The sequence below is a fragment of the Gigantopelta aegis genome, chromosome 3, assembly GCF_016097555.1.
Source record: "Gigantopelta aegis isolate Gae_Host chromosome 3, Gae_host_genome, whole genome shotgun sequence".
Taxonomy (NCBI): Eukaryota; Metazoa; Mollusca; class Gastropoda; order Neomphalida; family Peltospiridae; genus Gigantopelta; species Gigantopelta aegis.
In genome coordinates, this window is record NC_054701.1 from 3,513,004 (window position 1) to 3,530,221 (window position 17,218).

At 36.8% G+C, this 17,218-nt stretch overlaps 2 protein-coding genes across 2 annotated transcripts in view; one reads left to right on the forward strand and one right to left on the reverse strand.

Annotated features, from left to right (window-relative positions):
• The window catches only part of LOC121367403 (protein trapped in endoderm-1-like), a 28,123-nt gene extending 17,380 nt beyond the window's left edge, over positions 1 to 10,743 (reverse strand). Inside the window, exon 1 of the mRNA XM_041491556.1 lies at positions 10,277 to 10,743. The gene's annotated coding sequence lies outside the window, so the exon portion shown is untranslated. The remainder of the gene's footprint in view (positions 1 to 10,276) is intronic.
• The window catches only part of LOC121367402 (histone deacetylase 6-like), a 247,932-nt gene that overhangs the window by 135,932 nt on the left and 94,782 nt on the right, over positions 1 to 17,218 (forward strand). The window lies entirely within an intron of this gene.

Consider the following 17,218-nt stretch of genomic DNA (forward strand, 5'->3'; position numbering starts at 1 on the left):
TATTGGCTTCGTAAAACGGGTCTATGGTGTTACATAACAAGTACCGTATTGGCTTCGTAAAACGGGTCTATGGTGTTACATAACAAGTACCGTATTGGCTTCGTAAAACGGGTCTATGGTGTTACATAACAAGTACCGTGTTCGCTTCGTAAAACGGGTCTATGGTGTTACATAACAAGTACCGTGTTCGCTTCGTAAAACGGGTCTATGATGTTACATAACAAGTACCGTGTTCGCTTCGTAAAACGGGTCTATGATGTTACATAACAAGTACCGTGTTCGCTTCGTAAAACGGGTCTATGATGTTACATAACAAGTACCGTGTTCGCTTCGTAAAACGGGTCTATGATGTTACATAACAAGTACCGTGTTCGCTTCGTAAAACGGGTCTATGATGTTACATAACAAGTACCGTGTTCGCTTCGTAAAACGGGTCTATGATGTTACATAACAAGTACCGTGTTCGCTTCGTAAAACGGGTCTATGATGTTACATAACAAGTACCGTGTTCGCTTCGTAAAACGGGTCTATGATGTTACATAACAAGTACCGTGTTCGCTTCGTAAAACGGGTCTATGATGTTACATAACAAGTACCGTGTTCGCTTCGTAAAACGGGTCTATGATGTTACATAACAAGTACCGTGTTCGCTTCGTAAAACGGGTCTATGATGTTACATAACAAGTACCGTGTTCGCTTCGTAAAACGGGTCTATGATGTTACATAACAAGTACCGTGTTCGCTTCGTAAAACGGGTCTATGATGTTACATAACAAGTACCGTGTTCGCTTCGTAAAACGGGTCTATGATGTTACATAACAAGTACAATGTTCGCTTCGTAAAACGGGTCTATGATGTTACATAACAAGTACCGTATTGGCTTCGTAAAACGGGTCTATGGTGTTACATAACAAGTACCGTATTGGCTTCGTAAAACGGGTCTATGGTGTTACATAACAAGTACCGTATTGGCTTCGTAAAACGGGTCTATGGTGTTACATAACAAGTACCGTATTGGCTTCGTAAAACGGGTCTATGGTGTTACATAACAAGTACCGTATTGGCTTCGTAAAACGGGTCTATGGTGTTACATAACAAGTACCGTATTGGCTTCGTAAAACGGGTCTATGGTGTTACATAACAAGTACCGTATTGGCTTCGTAAAACGGGTCTATGGTGTTACATAACAAGTACCGTATTGGCTTCGTAAAACGGGTCTATGGTGTTACATAACAAGTACCGTATTGGCTTCGTAAAACGGGTCTATGGTGTTACATAACAAGTACCGTATTGGCTTCGTAAAACGGGTCTATGGTGTTACATAACAAGTACCGTATTGGCTTCGTAAAACGGGTCTATGATGTTACATAACAAGTACCGTATTGGCTTCGTAAAACGGGTCTATGATGGTACATAACAAGTACCGTATTGGCTTCGTAAAACGGGTCTATGATGGTACATAACAAGTACCGTATTGGCTTCGTAAAACGGGTCTATGATGTTACATAACAAGTACTGTATTGGCTTCGTAAAACGGGTCTATGATGTTACATAACAAGTACTGTATTGGCTTCGTAAAACGGGTCTATGATGGTACATAACAAGTACTGTATTGGCTTCGTAAAACGGGTCTATGATGTTACATAACAAGTACTGTATTGGCTTCGTAAAACGGGTCTATGATGGTACATAACAAGTACTGTATTGGCTTCGTAAAACGGGTCTATGATGTTACATAACAAGTACTGTATTGGCTTCGTAAAACGGGTCTATGATGGTACATAACAAGTACTGTATTGGCTTCGTAAAACGGGTCTATGATGTTACATAACAAGTACTGTATTGGCTTCGTAAAACGGGTCTATGATGGTACATAACAAGTACTGTATACTGTACCGACAGGACCAATTACAAAATTTGGATTGAAAGGGACATTCCTGAGTTTGCTGCATTGTAAGATGTTTACGAAAAATTTAATATTTCTACGATTAAACTTACATATTAAATATATTTTCTTGTTTAGATTATCAGTGTCTGTATATTCAATGTGTTTGTGGTTGTCTTAATATTTGCAAGAAGCCCAAACTGGACTTTTTCTTCAAATAATTTTGTACTTACGAAAAATATATATTTTAGGAAATAAAATGAAATGTAACCTAGTACAAATAGTAGAACGATCAGAAACACGTTTAGTATACAGCCACTAATATTTTATGCAGAAAAATATATTTGATATGTACTTACAATCGTTAAAAAGTCTCTGTTAGTCGATAACATGTTAAAAATTGCAGCAAACTCGGGAATGTCCCTTTAAGGGGTATCTGGTTCAGAAAGGTTCTGTGTTGTGCTAATATTTAAAAGGGACTGTGAAAAAAGATCCGGTCTTTAGGGAATTCTGGTTTACAGAGGGTCCAGTTTTGAAGAGTTTCACTTTGATAGCTCTGTTTGCCACAAGGTCCCAGGGCCTAATTCACGAAGCTCTCTTAAGCTCTGCTAGACAACAAAGCATCCTCTTTGCAAGTCGTTTAGCATTGCACTGTGAGATCGCAAAGTTGCGAGAGTTTACTGAATTAGACCACAGATCAGTAAAACACCGGACATAACTCTCTTTTTTGATTAATTAAAAAAGAACTGGATTTAAAATGATTTTGTATTGCTTATTTAAGAATATGTTAATAAGTGAAGATGTAAAATTATACTTACATACTAAAACTATATTTCTGTTGATAGACATTGATGGGTTGGTGATTTTACTATACCTGTATGCTCAAGTTAAGGGGTTGCATCACCCATTTAATAGTTCTTTTCTTATTTAAATGCACATGGCATATGGAAATAAACATGTTTGATTGTATTTACTTTTATCTTTCACATTTGCCAATTTAGTGAAGCTGTTTAAATGTGGAAACCATGGTCTTGCCTGCAGGTAGCCTGTATACCTGAGTGTGAAGCCAGTGTTTACATAACTTGTTTAAAGGAGAACAGAGATGGTGAAGAAGTTGGCACAGAAAGGTGTCTGTGTGAAAAAAGGTCCAATCAGATAACTCATTCATCAAGTGGCTAACTTGAATGTTAAGGTTCATCCTGTGGCTGTTCTCTGGAAACGTTTGGCTGTAACACATTGACTGTGGAATAGTAGGACTTGTCTTGGAGAGCTCTTAATTATCGCTAATCAACCACAACTTATGTTTTGAGGCAGTTTCCATTTCTATCTAATTAGAAGATATTTGTATCAAGGTAATCCGCAAGCCTGCACAGTATTTGACTTACTATCTGGGTCAACAAACCAATTCTTGAAACTATATATATATACAGTCAACTCCACTTATTTGCACATCGGTTTATAGCATAATTCGGTTAATCGACTATTTTCACCCAACACGGAACCATTTGCCCTTATAACACTACAAAACATCCGGTTAATTGCACAGACTACAGGCTATATATCGGTTATTTGCACATATAAATAACGATTTTTTTTGGGTTTTTTGGTGCTAAATTAATGTCACAAATGACTGAGAATGTCTATCAAACTTTGGCAAAAAAACTCAAATAAATCACCGATTAATCTGTTTTGTTTGAGCTCACTGTGTGGTAAGCCGACTGTAAGTGTAATCGCTGTTTACAGTCGACGTGTGACATGCAAATGAGATGGTGTGCACGTTACTACTGGCGAATCACAATACCCGACTACAAGATTTAAGAATGACATAATTAAGTTGAATAAACCTAAGACCTAATGTTTTGTTTGCAATATATTGCTGTTAATCAGAGGCCATCTCAATAACAAGTAACTCTCCAACTATTATTTTTAGAAGTACCGCCTGTGCGCTTGTACGCATGCGCACTCAACTATTGAGGCCCTATTCGATTGACGTGTTCAGGGCAATCATTGTTCTGTATCAATTATTACGTTATGTTGAGAAGCCTTGTTAATAATTAAAAGATTACAGATCAATCGTCCTAGGCGGTTATGTTTTTAATAAATGTGACCGAGAAAGGGTTGTTGTTCACTTATTCATTAGATGCAGTGTACGCTATATCTGTTAAACGCAAAAGAAACGATTTATCACTTGCTTCCCGGAAAATGTAGCGGAAAAAAAAAAGACTGGTGGGGGAGGTCGTCAAAAAAACAAACATAACAAAGACCGTTATTTATGGATCGTCCCTAAGTTTCTGCTATATTGTTAGACACCAATCAGTCGGACCTCACCATGAAGGTCAGTCAATTGTGTTAGACCGGTCATGCATGCAATGCAGACTGCTGGAACTGATAACGACTCACTAGCCGAGCTTAACTTTAATTGCTTAACTATAGCAAAGTCATTATTTGGGGATCACAAATAATACCAAAGCTTGCCGTATCTTTTGGGATGGAAAGAACACCATACCAGCAAATGCATACAAGTTCACGTAATTCTATTCGGTCAATCAACAGCCCGGTAATTCCGGAAACTGACGTCATTTTGTAAACACGTGCACCGATGAAACGTGAACTTTTTGATGGTTCTGTTGTTTCAAGTTTATCTCATTAACTACATGGCTAATACACTTTGTTTACACTAGTGGATGGTCAGTGGGGTTTTTTTTAATGCACAAAGTTTGTGTTTTTAGAAAACGACGCCAGTTTGTGTTTTTAGAAAACGACGCCCAGTGACGGACGTTGTTGGTTTTTTAGAAAATGATTTCTGGTCTGGCAGATTAAAACAAAAACGCCATGCTAATTATATATATCGATAGATATATTTTTTTACATTTATATATATCTAACTGCATGTGACATGTGTTAACTGTAATAGTTCCGGTATGAAGTACCGCATTATGCTAGACTGTCTCCCATGCCACTTTGTAGTTGGATGGCTGTTACAAAGTGAAAGTCGGTACTCTATCGGTTAATCGACTAACCCGGTTAATTGCACAAAATCGAGCAGCACCGAGGGTATGCAAATAAGCGGGTTTGACTGTATATATATACATATATATACAGACCCACTTTGAAAATGCAATTTCAGCTTTAAATATCAAAAAAAGAAGTAAATGGTGTTTTGTTTGGCACATATCCAGAATTATTACCCCAGTGGTCAATCGTAACAGGGAAAATATTTTCCATATTTTCTTAGTGGGAAATATTCTGCATTGGTCTAACGAACAATACTATTGGACGATTTGAAGCTTACAAACCATTGACCTTGTCGGTACTAAATATGACATCACGATTTGGCAAAGACATAAAATGACGTCATGTAATTTAAAGAGTTTGTGTTTACGGCTGTCTGTTATTGGTGTTAAATTTATATGTATATGTATGTATTATCCTGTCTGTGGGATGGTGCATATAAAAGATCCCTTTCTGCTAATCAAAAAGTGTAGGCTATGAAGTGGCGACAGCGGGTTTCCTCTCTGTATCTGTGTGGTCCTTAACCATATGTCTGACACCATATAACTGTAAATAAAAAATGTTTTGAATGCGTTGTTAAATAAAACATTTCCTTACTTCCTTCATTACAGCATTATCTCTAACTGTCCAAATGTTTGCCTAGTTCTTGAACAGCAGAATACTTGTTCTATTGTTGTCTGTGCACAATGCTATGCTGTACAGTGCTTTAAGTTAACAACGAAAGTCTTCACTACAAAGGATGCTAAGAGATTTTATTAAAAATAGGATATTAATATGCAAAATTCCTAAAACAATTTTCTTTTGTTCAAATATTGTATGAACAATTCCTGAATTTCATTTGCTGAAAATAAGAAATACTTTATTATTTGTAGGTTGTTTTTGTTTTTGTGACTCAACTCATAAATAAGTCAATTAAAAATTTACATTTTCAAAGCTAGAACTTGGGGACTCGATTTACAGCTGAGATTGTCTTATAGGTGAAGATATATAGTATACTGTGCAGTCATCATCTGATAGATATATAGTATACTGTGCAGTCATCATCTGATAGATAGATATATAGCATGATGTGCAGTCATCATCTGATAGATATACAGTATACTGTGCAGTCATCATCTGATAGATATATAGTATACTGTGCAGTCATAATCTGATAGATATATAGTATACTGTGCAGTCATCATCTGATAGATAAATATACAGTATACTGTGCAGTCACCATCTGATAGATATATAGTATACTGTGCAGTCATCATCTGATAGATAGATATATAGTATGATGTGCAGTCATCATCTGATAGATATACAGTATACTGTGCAGTCATCATCTAATAGATATATAGTATACTGTGCAGATATCATCTGATAGATATACAGTATGCTGTGCAGTCACTATTGATAGATATACAGTATACTATGCAGTCATCATCTGATAGATATATAGTATACTGTGCAGTCATCATCTGATAGATATACAGTATGCTGTGCGGTCATCATCTGATAGATAGATATACAGTATGCTGTGCATAAATATACAGTATGCTGTGCAGTCATCATCTGATAGATAGATATACAGTATGCTGTGCAGTCATCATCTGATAGATAGATATACAGTATACTATACAGTATGCTGTGCAGTCATCATCTGATAGATATACAGTATACTGTGCAGTCATCATTTGATAGATATACAGTGTACTGTGCAGTCATCATCTGATAGATATACAGTGTGCAGTGCAGTCATCATCTCATAGATATACAGTGTGCTGTGCAGTCATCATCTCATAGATATACAGTGTGCTGTGCAGTCATCATCTGATAGATATACAGTGTGCTGTGCAGTCATCATCTGATAGATATACAGTGTGCTGTGCAGTCATCATCTGATAGATATACAGTGTACTGTGCAGTCATCATCTGATAGATATACAGTATACTGTGCAGTCATCATCTGATAGATATACAGTATGCTGTGCAGTCATCATCTGATAGATATACAGTATACTGTGCAGTCATCATCTGATAGATATATAGTATGCTGTGCAGTCATCATCTGATTCTGTGATTACAATACTTAAATATCCATGGTTACTGAATAGTGTTAGTCAGGAATTTGTCTCAGGCAGTACACCGGCCTTGGTGGTGCAGTGTTAAGCCATCGGACTACGGCTGGTAGGTACATGGCTCAATGGGCCACTACAGCCTCTTCTCTCTCACTAACCAACTAACAACTAACCCACTGTCCCCGACAGACAGCCCAGATAGCTGAGGTGTGTGTGTCCAGGACAGCATGCTTGAATCTTAATTGGATATAAGCACGAAAATAAGTTTAAAGAAAATTAATCAGGCAGTACTTGTAGTTTCTGCTCATTTAGTTACAGTCTGCGCTTCAGTGATTCTACTAACATTATTTAATCTACTTCCAAACTAGTTCCACATTCTCAGACAATAATGGATAAAAGACTTGTATTAAACTATTATAGGCAAGCCTTCATGATGAGCATGACAATGTTGTTTTGTGTTTAAGAATGATTCCATTCAAAACATTGCCACAGACTGTCGCCACATTGATCCTTTTGTCCCCATTTGTATTGTAATTGGTGACTATTGAAATGACAGGCCAAGTCCTGGTTACCGCATGATGGTGGCATACAAGAAAGTATTAGCCACCTGTTGAACATACAGCGGTGTCGTAACCATGGTGTATACACCACCAGTATCATACAGAAGCTGTCAATTTCACATCAACACAAGCTGCACAAACTGGCTGCAATTTTGTAGGCTTTTTTTTATAATGTTTTTTGTGCCAATAACATGTGTAATGAACATGCACACAGAGTGTCTCACACATACACACACTATTATTTATTTGCTCCAAAGCAGAACTCATTGATAAAACAGCAATTTATACTTTATTATTATTGGGATTGTAGATTGACAAATTAAATATTATTATGCCATAGAGATTTTTTATTGTTACTCATATATTAGTATAACAGATTGTTTTGCAAAGTGGTCAGGATTAAACTGTAGAGAAGATGCTTCTGATCGCATTCCACTTCAGTTCAAATACTGACCTGCCTACTCAAAATAATGGAAGTTAGGAATTTTCAGACAAATATTACATTCTGTCAAATACCAAGAAAGTTGACTTATGTCATAAAAAGTAATATCTTACAAAAACTAATGTAGAATTCTATATATCTTGAAATTACAGGATAAAGAGATTATTACCCTTGTGTGTTTCACTATTGTCAATATTATACATGTATATTAGGAATAAAAAATAATGTATTATGCTCACATAATATAATTTGTATTCCTAATATATGATATTGACGATACAGAAACACATTCTGGTAATAATATCTATATATATCTCTAACAGTACAATATATGTTGATCTATCTTATACCCAGAGTTAGACACCATTTATAATTTTATTTATGTTTAGACTCCCAGAACACTTAATCTCGATTTCTCATGATCATTTTGTTTCGATCCATAATGGTCAGTGGTGTGGAACTGAATGCCAATTTACAGTGATAGAAGGGTTTTTCAGGTCCATGAAATTGACTTAACAGGCTATTTTGGATTTTTCCATTTTCATTATTGCTAAGATTAATGGTTGTTTTTTCACCACCAAGAAGTAGAGGTCTATGACTCATAACTGGCTTTCTCATGTTTACAGATTAACATATATTTCTCAGTTGAAACTTGGTGACACATTGAAATTTGCGTATTTTTAATTAAGTTTCGTGCTGCCACTCTTTAACGAAATTAATTTAATGTAACTTTACAAGTAAAGTGTTGCATCAGGTTTTTACATGCAGCTTCATACAAGATATTTTAAAGTGGTGTTTATTTATTATCCACATCATTTGAAAACTCATCCCATTACCCATGTCTCATTCCTCCACATTATACCATCGACGTCCCAAACTTATTAACCTAACAACAAAAACACAAATACGATATTTACGGAAATATTCTACATTTTTCAGCTACAATACGTGAAACAAAATAGATTGTAATCATTTAGCGTAAAATATCAACAATTTGGATGTAAAACAAATCCATTCTAGTAAACAAAAGTGAAACACCCTCCGGTAAACAGGAAAAAGTGTAACGTTTCTAACTGCGTTCAGGCGCATGCGTTTGCAAAAAGTATCGTAATGCGCATGTGCAGTTCATCATTTTCCATTTTTAAGACAACTACATAAAAAAATATATGTTTCTTAATTATGCACAGTTGCCGAACACTTAATTTATTCAATTCTTTTTAAAGGAAAAATTCAATTTGTCAAGCATTCTGGTCCGGTCCGCGTTTTATCAACACACATCGCTCACACTTGATGTCAATACTGACAGGCATTACGTCCATACCTGCGCATAGTTTGTAAAATATAATTTTTTTAATGAATTGATTCTAAATTAACAAAATTTATATACTCAAAATTATTTACAACTGTTATGAATGGATTATGAATACTATTCACTACACTAGAGGCACAAAATGTAGCATACCTTTTGCAGATCCAATATAATAATTGAAAACAAATTCTAACAACAGGAGTCTTAAAAATCGTAAAAATTAAATTCTTTGGCCTTGTTGATCTGGCACGTGTGAGGTCATGTGACACGCACCGAATGTTAATTCATCTTTCTCCATTTTAAGTCAATTTCTACGAGTCATGTGGATCCGATATCGGTAATTTGAAGGAATAAACAAAAACGACTTAGTAAAATTAATGGTTTGTAAAGTTTTGTATTTAGATACTTACTTTTCTCAACTTTATTGTTTATAAAAATGTTCCTGAACTGTGAAGAAAAACCTCATAAATGAACGACATGCCGATGACAACAAATCGGATGTTGATTGCACGAACCGTGCACAAGAAAACAAAGTGAACGGAATTTGAAGCATAATTTGAAGCATAACGCAGTTAGGGACGTTGACGATATGTCACTGCTGGAAATTTATAAATCATAGATCAGTTAATGAAAGTGGATGTTCTGCTTAATGCAAGTTATAAGATAAAAATAATTAATGAAATTTTTATTTCATAATACATGTATAATATATATAATTATAAAAAAATGTTTTAAATAAAACTAGATTAATCATGATTATATATATTTCAAATTTAAGATTAAAAAAACGTTTAATAACACATATTTTTATAACTTACCAGTTCATGTTAGACAAGACATTTAATTCTGCATCAGTCTTATTATAATGTACCTATATAGTCATGTTCCAGTAGCCAATGATTCATTAATCAATGTGCTCTAGTGGTGTCATTAAATAAAACAAACTTTTAACTTTTATTTAAAATAGTTTGATAACATTGAAAACTAGTGTTAATCTCTACTCACCTGTTAGATTCTGTATCCGTCGTAATCCGTATCATTTGAATATATTCCCTTCACTTAAGTATATACCTTTCTTTGACACGCGACGTCCATCACAATAATGATGGTATTTTCATTTCGCAGTTAAAAAGGATAAGTCCATTGCCAGTGAGACTCCCACACTCCAGTCAGTCGTGTCCAACTGGCTCTGTAATACAACCGCGGCTCTTGCCTTCACTGAGCGAGCCTCCAGATGAAAATCTCTATTGGATCAGACTGGTGAAGTAGCCGAGTTCACACTAATGTCTTGTCACAGTGCTGAGGGGCGGCACGTAGGCTAGTGGTATAATGCTCGCTTATGATTCGTGGTCGGTTTATGAAAATCTCTATTGGATCAGACTGGTGAAGTAGCCGAGTTCACACTAATGTCTTGTCACAGTGCTGAGGGGAGGCACGTAGCCGAGTGGTATAATGCTCGCATATGATTCGTGGTCGGTTTAGTATCAATCCCTGTCAGTAGGCCCATTGGGCTATTTCTTGATTTGCATGTACTATCCATTCTGGGATGCTGTATGTAAAAGACCCCTTACTGTTAATTAATTAAACAGAATAGCCTTTGGAGTCAGGGTTTCTGCCAGAGGGTAAAACAGGGATGGTGCCGTCATACCCAAATTTTTTGCAGATTTTTTGGGGTTTTGTTGACCTTTTGACAAAATTAATTACTCTTATCATTACTGCATGATTTTCTTAATCCTAACCCTAAACTTAACCCATTTTCTTTCTGGGGGAAGCCCTCCATTCCCCCTGTTGACTGTGGGTTGCATTCATTTCCATAACTCCACACCCAAAAATTTCTTTCTGGCAGAAACACTGAGAGTGGTGGCAGCGGGTTTCCTCTCCAATTATATGTGTGGTCCTTTGCAATATAACCGTAATTACAATGAGTCGAGAGTGTCATTAAATAAAACATTTTTTCTTTCTTTCTTGTTCTTTTCTTTCTTTCTTTCTTTCTTTCTTTCTTTCTTTCTGGGAAGCTGAATGCAGGGTTGAGGGTGGGGTGAAGTTGACATAACAATATAGGTGTTGGAAGCTGAACGCAGGGTTGAGGGTGGGGTGAAGTTGACATAACAATATAGGTGTTGGAAGCTGAATGCAGGGTTGAGGATGAGGTGAAGTTGACATAACAATATAGGTGTTGGAAGCTGAATGCAGGGTTGAGGGTGGGGTGAAGTTGACATAACAATATAGGTGTTGGAAGCTGAATGCAGGGTTGAGGGTGAGGTGAAGTTGACGTAACAATATAGGTGTTGGAAGCTGAATGCAGGGTTGAGGGTGGGGTGAAGTTGACATAACAATATAGGTGTTGGAAGCTGAATGCAGGGTTGAGGGTGGGGTGAAGTTGACATAACAATATAGGTGTTGGAAGCTGAATGCAGGGTTGAGGGTGGGGTGAAGTTGACATAACAATATAGGTGTTGGAAGCTGAACGCAGGGTTGAGGGTGGGGTGAAGTTGACATAAAAATATAGGTGTTGGAAGCTGAACGCAGGGTTGAGGGTGGGGTGAAGTTGACATAACAATATAGGTGTTGGAAGCTGAACGCAGGGTTGAGGGTGGGGTGAAGTTGACATAACAATATAGGTGTTGGAAGCTGAACGCAGGGTTGAGGGTGAGGTGAAGTTGACATAACAATATAGGTGTTGGAAGCTGAACGCAGGGTTGAGGGTGGGGTGAAGTTGACATAACAATATAGGTGTTGGAAGCTGAACGCAGGGTTGAGGGTGGGGTGAAGTTGACATAACAATATAGGTGTTGGAAGCTGAACGCAGGGTTGAGGGTGGGGTGAAGTTGAAGTTGACATAACAATATAGGTGTTGGAAGCTGAACAAACAATATAGGTGTTGGAAGCTGAACGCAGGGTTGAGGGTGGGGTGAAGTTGACATAACAATATAGGTGTGGGAAGCTGAATGCAGGGTTGAGGGTGGGGTGAAGTTGACATAACAATATAGGTGTTGGAAGCTGAATGCAGGGTTGAGGGTGGGGTGAAGTTGACATAACAATATAGGTGTTGGAAGCTGAATGCAGGGTTGAGGGTGGGGTGAAGTTGACATAACAATATAGGTGGGGTGAAGTTGACATAACAATATAGGTGTTGGAAGCTGAATGCAGGGTTGAGGGTGGGGTGAAGTTGACATAACAATATAGGTGTTGGAAGCTGAATGCAGGGTTGAGGGTGAGGTGAAGTTGACATAACAATATAGGTGTTGGAAGCTGAATGCAGGGTTGAGGGTGGGGTGAAGTTGACATAACAATATAGGTGTTGGAAGCTGAATGCAGGGTTGAGGGTGGGGTGAAGTTGACATAACAATATAGGTGTTGGAAGCTGAATGCAGGGTTGAGGGTGGGGTGAAGTTGACATAACAATATAGGTGTTGGAAGCTGAATGCAGGTTTGAGGGTGGGGTGAAGTTGACATAACAATATAGGTGTTGGAAGCTGAATGCAGGGTTGAGGGTGAGGTGAAGTTGACATAACAATATAGGTGTTGGAAGCTGAATGCAGGGTTGAGGGTGGGGTGAAGTTGACATAACAATATAGGTGTTGGAAGCTGAATGCAGGGTTGAGGGTGAGGTGAAGTTGACATAACAATATAGGTGTTGGAAGCTGAATGCAGGGTTGAGGGTGGGGTGAAGTTGACATAACAATATAGGTGTTGGAAGCTGAATGCAGGGTTGAGGGTGGGGTGAAGTTGACATAACAATATAGGTGTTGGAAGCTGAATGCAGGGTTGAGGGTGAGGTGAAGTTGACATAACAATATAGGTGTTGGAAGCTGAATGCAGGGTTGAGGGTGGGGTGAAGTTGACATAACAATATAGGTGTTGGAAGCTGAATGCAGGGTTGAGGGTGAGGTGAAGTTGACATAACAATATAGGTGTTGGAAGATGCCAGCAACTGGGGTGGAGTGCAATTATATTTTGAGTGTTTAATTGGGTGGGTGGGTGGTAGTTCATAACCCTTAATTGCGGTACAGTGCAGATAGTATATGTACATTATGTATACCTTTTTGGTGTTGTTTGCAGAAGAGTTAAAGCAGAAATATTTTTTTTCAAAATTTTAATTAGCAACAGTTGTTACTTGACTGAAAATCGATTAGCAAACTACTATTTTGTGTAGTGATCTCTGAAACTTTCGTGAGCCGCGACTTACTACTCAAGAAAATGTTCTCTGTATAGCTATATATATATATATATGTGTGTATGTGTATATGCCTCCTGTGATGTGAAGAATTTTTATATGAGTTGCTGTTTATCAATATTTTATTGTGTGGCCGATGCCGAGGTGATTGATCGTGTTTATGAAAACAGTGTAAACCAATTTCCTGGTACCACTGCCAGTTCAATTACCATCTTGCCTGGGAACATGTTCTTGGGAAACATCATGTGGAGTTGCTAATTTCTTACACTGGCTCGATCAGCTAATAAATGTTTAGTAAACTAGAATTCAAGAGTGTGTTCAGATGTAGTGCATTATTTAAATGACAGTTTGGGGACTTCGCGAGTTTACAAAAAAAGTGAAAAATGTCAAAAAATATAAACTATGATGTTTGATGTTTTCATTTTGTCATCAAGTTACCATTTCAAATATCATTAGCCTAATTGCTGTACTAATTGTTTAGAGCTTTTGAAAAAACAAAAGAATAAGACAGATTTTTATACAAACAGAAATGAATTTTTCAGGGGTTATTTGACAAGTTTGTTCTTGTTCTTGTTCAAATAAAAAAAATTCAAATCATTTCTGTTTGTATAAAAATCTATTTTTCCAATTTTTCTGAAAGCTTTAAAAATGAGTTACATGTAGGCAATTATGCTGGAAGCAGTGTTCGAAATAAACACTTGTCTGTTTGTCCTGACAAATGATAATCTGCTCGGTCAAGCAAAATGTACTTCATTAGTTGTCAAGTGGACAAGTAAAAATTTATAATGCTGTTTCATTTTGAGCAATCAAAAACATTGTCCTTGTATAAAACTTGAATAAAACAACTTACTAGTATTTGGATAAATAAAAATTTTGGTGGACAAGTTGAATTGAAGATGTTTTTGTCCAGTAGACTAGTGAAATATTGTGCTTATTTCTATCGCTGAAGAGGCTGACAATATGTATTGGATTTAAATAAATGTTAAAATATAAGAGAACACAAAGAAAGAAGAAACACTAGTACAAAGAACGCACCCAGCACACACAAGACGACTTGCCTGTAAGTGACAGTCAGTGTGTTTTATATGTGGCACTGCGTATCCACCATCTGCTGTCGTGTGAAATTGTATTTAACTCGTTTAATATTTAAACATAGAGATCTATTTGAGTTTAACAATCTTGTCATTCCTACTAGCAACATAAAGCCTTCACTGTAAATATTAATGTTTGCCTTGAGCTAAACTAAAACATGCTAAGTTAAAACTGTTACTTAGGCTATTAGATGAAAGATGATATTGACAGATATACTTGATCATATTCACTGATGTCACCTTTTCAGACACATCAATATTTGTAAATGGTTTCTGGCAAAAGCTCAAGCTGAGTTTATTTTGTATATTAAAATAAATAATTTTCTACCACATCCAAAATATATGTGTGTATTGTATCAATGGGCACCTATATAACCAGGGAAGTAAAAATCATAAATTCTCACTGAGAAATGATCATGCATTGGTGTATTGTACAATATGAATGGACATTTTCATATTTACACTATAGACCCATGACTTTGTTGGAACTAAATAAGATGTCATCGTGATTTGGCAACTACACAAATGACGTCACATAGTTTAAAGATTTTACATTTATTCCTCTCTGTTTTCATTGTTAAATTTTGCAATAAAATGTTATTGTAATACTATTTAAAAAATATATAGAACTTTGGTTTTTGAAAAATATCTGTGAAATACAAAGTTAAAACAATACTGAGAATAGTGTGTAAAATTGTTTATACTGTTTCTATGCATGTGCATGTATGTGTATGTTAAATAAAAAGCTTTACAGAAAACATTAGCTAGTAATAAATAGAACAACAAAATCAGTACCAGTTATTATCAAATTCATGTCCCTCATGAAATAATTTTTATTTGTCACCTGTCATTTTTTAAGGTTTGTTTGGGTTTTGGGGTTGTTTTTTTCAACCTTGCTTTTGTACCATAATTATGGGAGTTGGCTCCCCTTTCAACATCACACAACCTAACACTAGTAACAGTGAAATCATAATTATGGGACTTGGCTCCCCTTTCAACATCACACAACCTAACACTAGTAACAGTGAAATCATAATTATGGGACTTGGCTCCCCTTTCAACATCACACAACCGAACACTAGTAACAGTGAAATCATAATTATGGGAGTTTGCTCCCCTTTCAACATCACACAACCTAACACTAGTAACAGTGAAATCATAATTATGGGACTTGGCTCCCCTTTCAACATCACACAACCGAACACTAGTAACAGTGAAATCATAATTATGGGAATTGGCTCCCCTTTCAACATCACACAACCTAACACTAGTAACAGTGAAATCATAATTATGGAAATTGGCTCCCCTTTCAACATCACACAACCTAACACTAGTAACAGTGAAATCATAATTATGGAAATTGGCTCCCCTTTCAACATCACACAACCTAACACTAGTAACAGTGAAATCATAATTATGGGAATTGGCTCCCCTTTCAACATCACACAACCTAACACTAGTAACAGTGAAATCATAATTATGGGACTTGGCTCCCCTTTCAACATCACACAACCTAACACTAGTAACAGTGAAATCATAATTATGGGAATTGGCTCCCCTTTCAACATCACACAACCTAACACTAGTAACAATGAAATCAACTCTGATAACAAACTAAAATAAAGAAAAGGGGCTTTCCTTTGAATGGAACTAGTCATTGTCATTCCTACATGCTGCTGATTGGCTGCAATATAGTGGTGTGATCCCTTAAATAACACCTATAAAAATGTATGTACAAAACAATGCTTGTTTATGCTAAACATGTTTTTGCAGTTGAAGTTTTTTTATAAAGTGGAAGCTAACATAGATTAGACATCTTCAATACTGGTTAGGCATCATTTAGCACCTGTTGAGGTGCTACAAACCATTAGAATGCTTCAATACTGGTTAGGCATCAGTTAGCACCTGTTGAGGTGCTACAAACCATTAGAATGCTTCAATACTGGTTAGGCATCAGTTAGCACCTGTTGAGGTGCTACAAACCATTAGAATGCTTCAATACTGGTTAGGCATCAGTTAGCACCTGTTGAGGTGCTACAAACCATTAGAATGCTTCAATACTGGTTAGGCATCAGTTAGCACCTGTTGAGGTGCTACAAACCATTAGAATGCTTCAATACTGGTTAGGCATCAGTTAGCACCTGTTGAGGTGCTACAAACCATTAGAATGCTTCAATACTGGTTAGGCATCAGTTAGCACCTGTTGAGGTGCTACAAACCATTAGAATGCTTCAAGGAGTGAAGGAAGGAAATGGTTTATTTAACCACACACTCAAAACATTTTATTTATGGTTATATGGCGTCGGACATATGGTTAAGTATCACACAAATATTGAGAGAGGAAACCTGCTGTCGCCACTTCATGGATTATTCTTTTCAATTAGCAGCATAGGATCTTTTATATGCATCATCCCATAGACAGGATAGCACATACCCCGGCCTTTGATATACCAGTTGTGGTGCACTGGCTGAAGCAAGAAATAGCCCAATGGGCCCACTGACAGGGATCGATCCTAAACCGACCGCGCATCAAGCGAGTGTTTTACCACTGGGCTATGTCTCTTCCCACTTCAAGGAGTGATGTCACAGATAGCAGTTACTGTGATCAGTACAACGTTCACCACATAAACGTCTGAATTATAACCAAGTTCCAAGGAAAGGAAGACCGTGAATTATTGA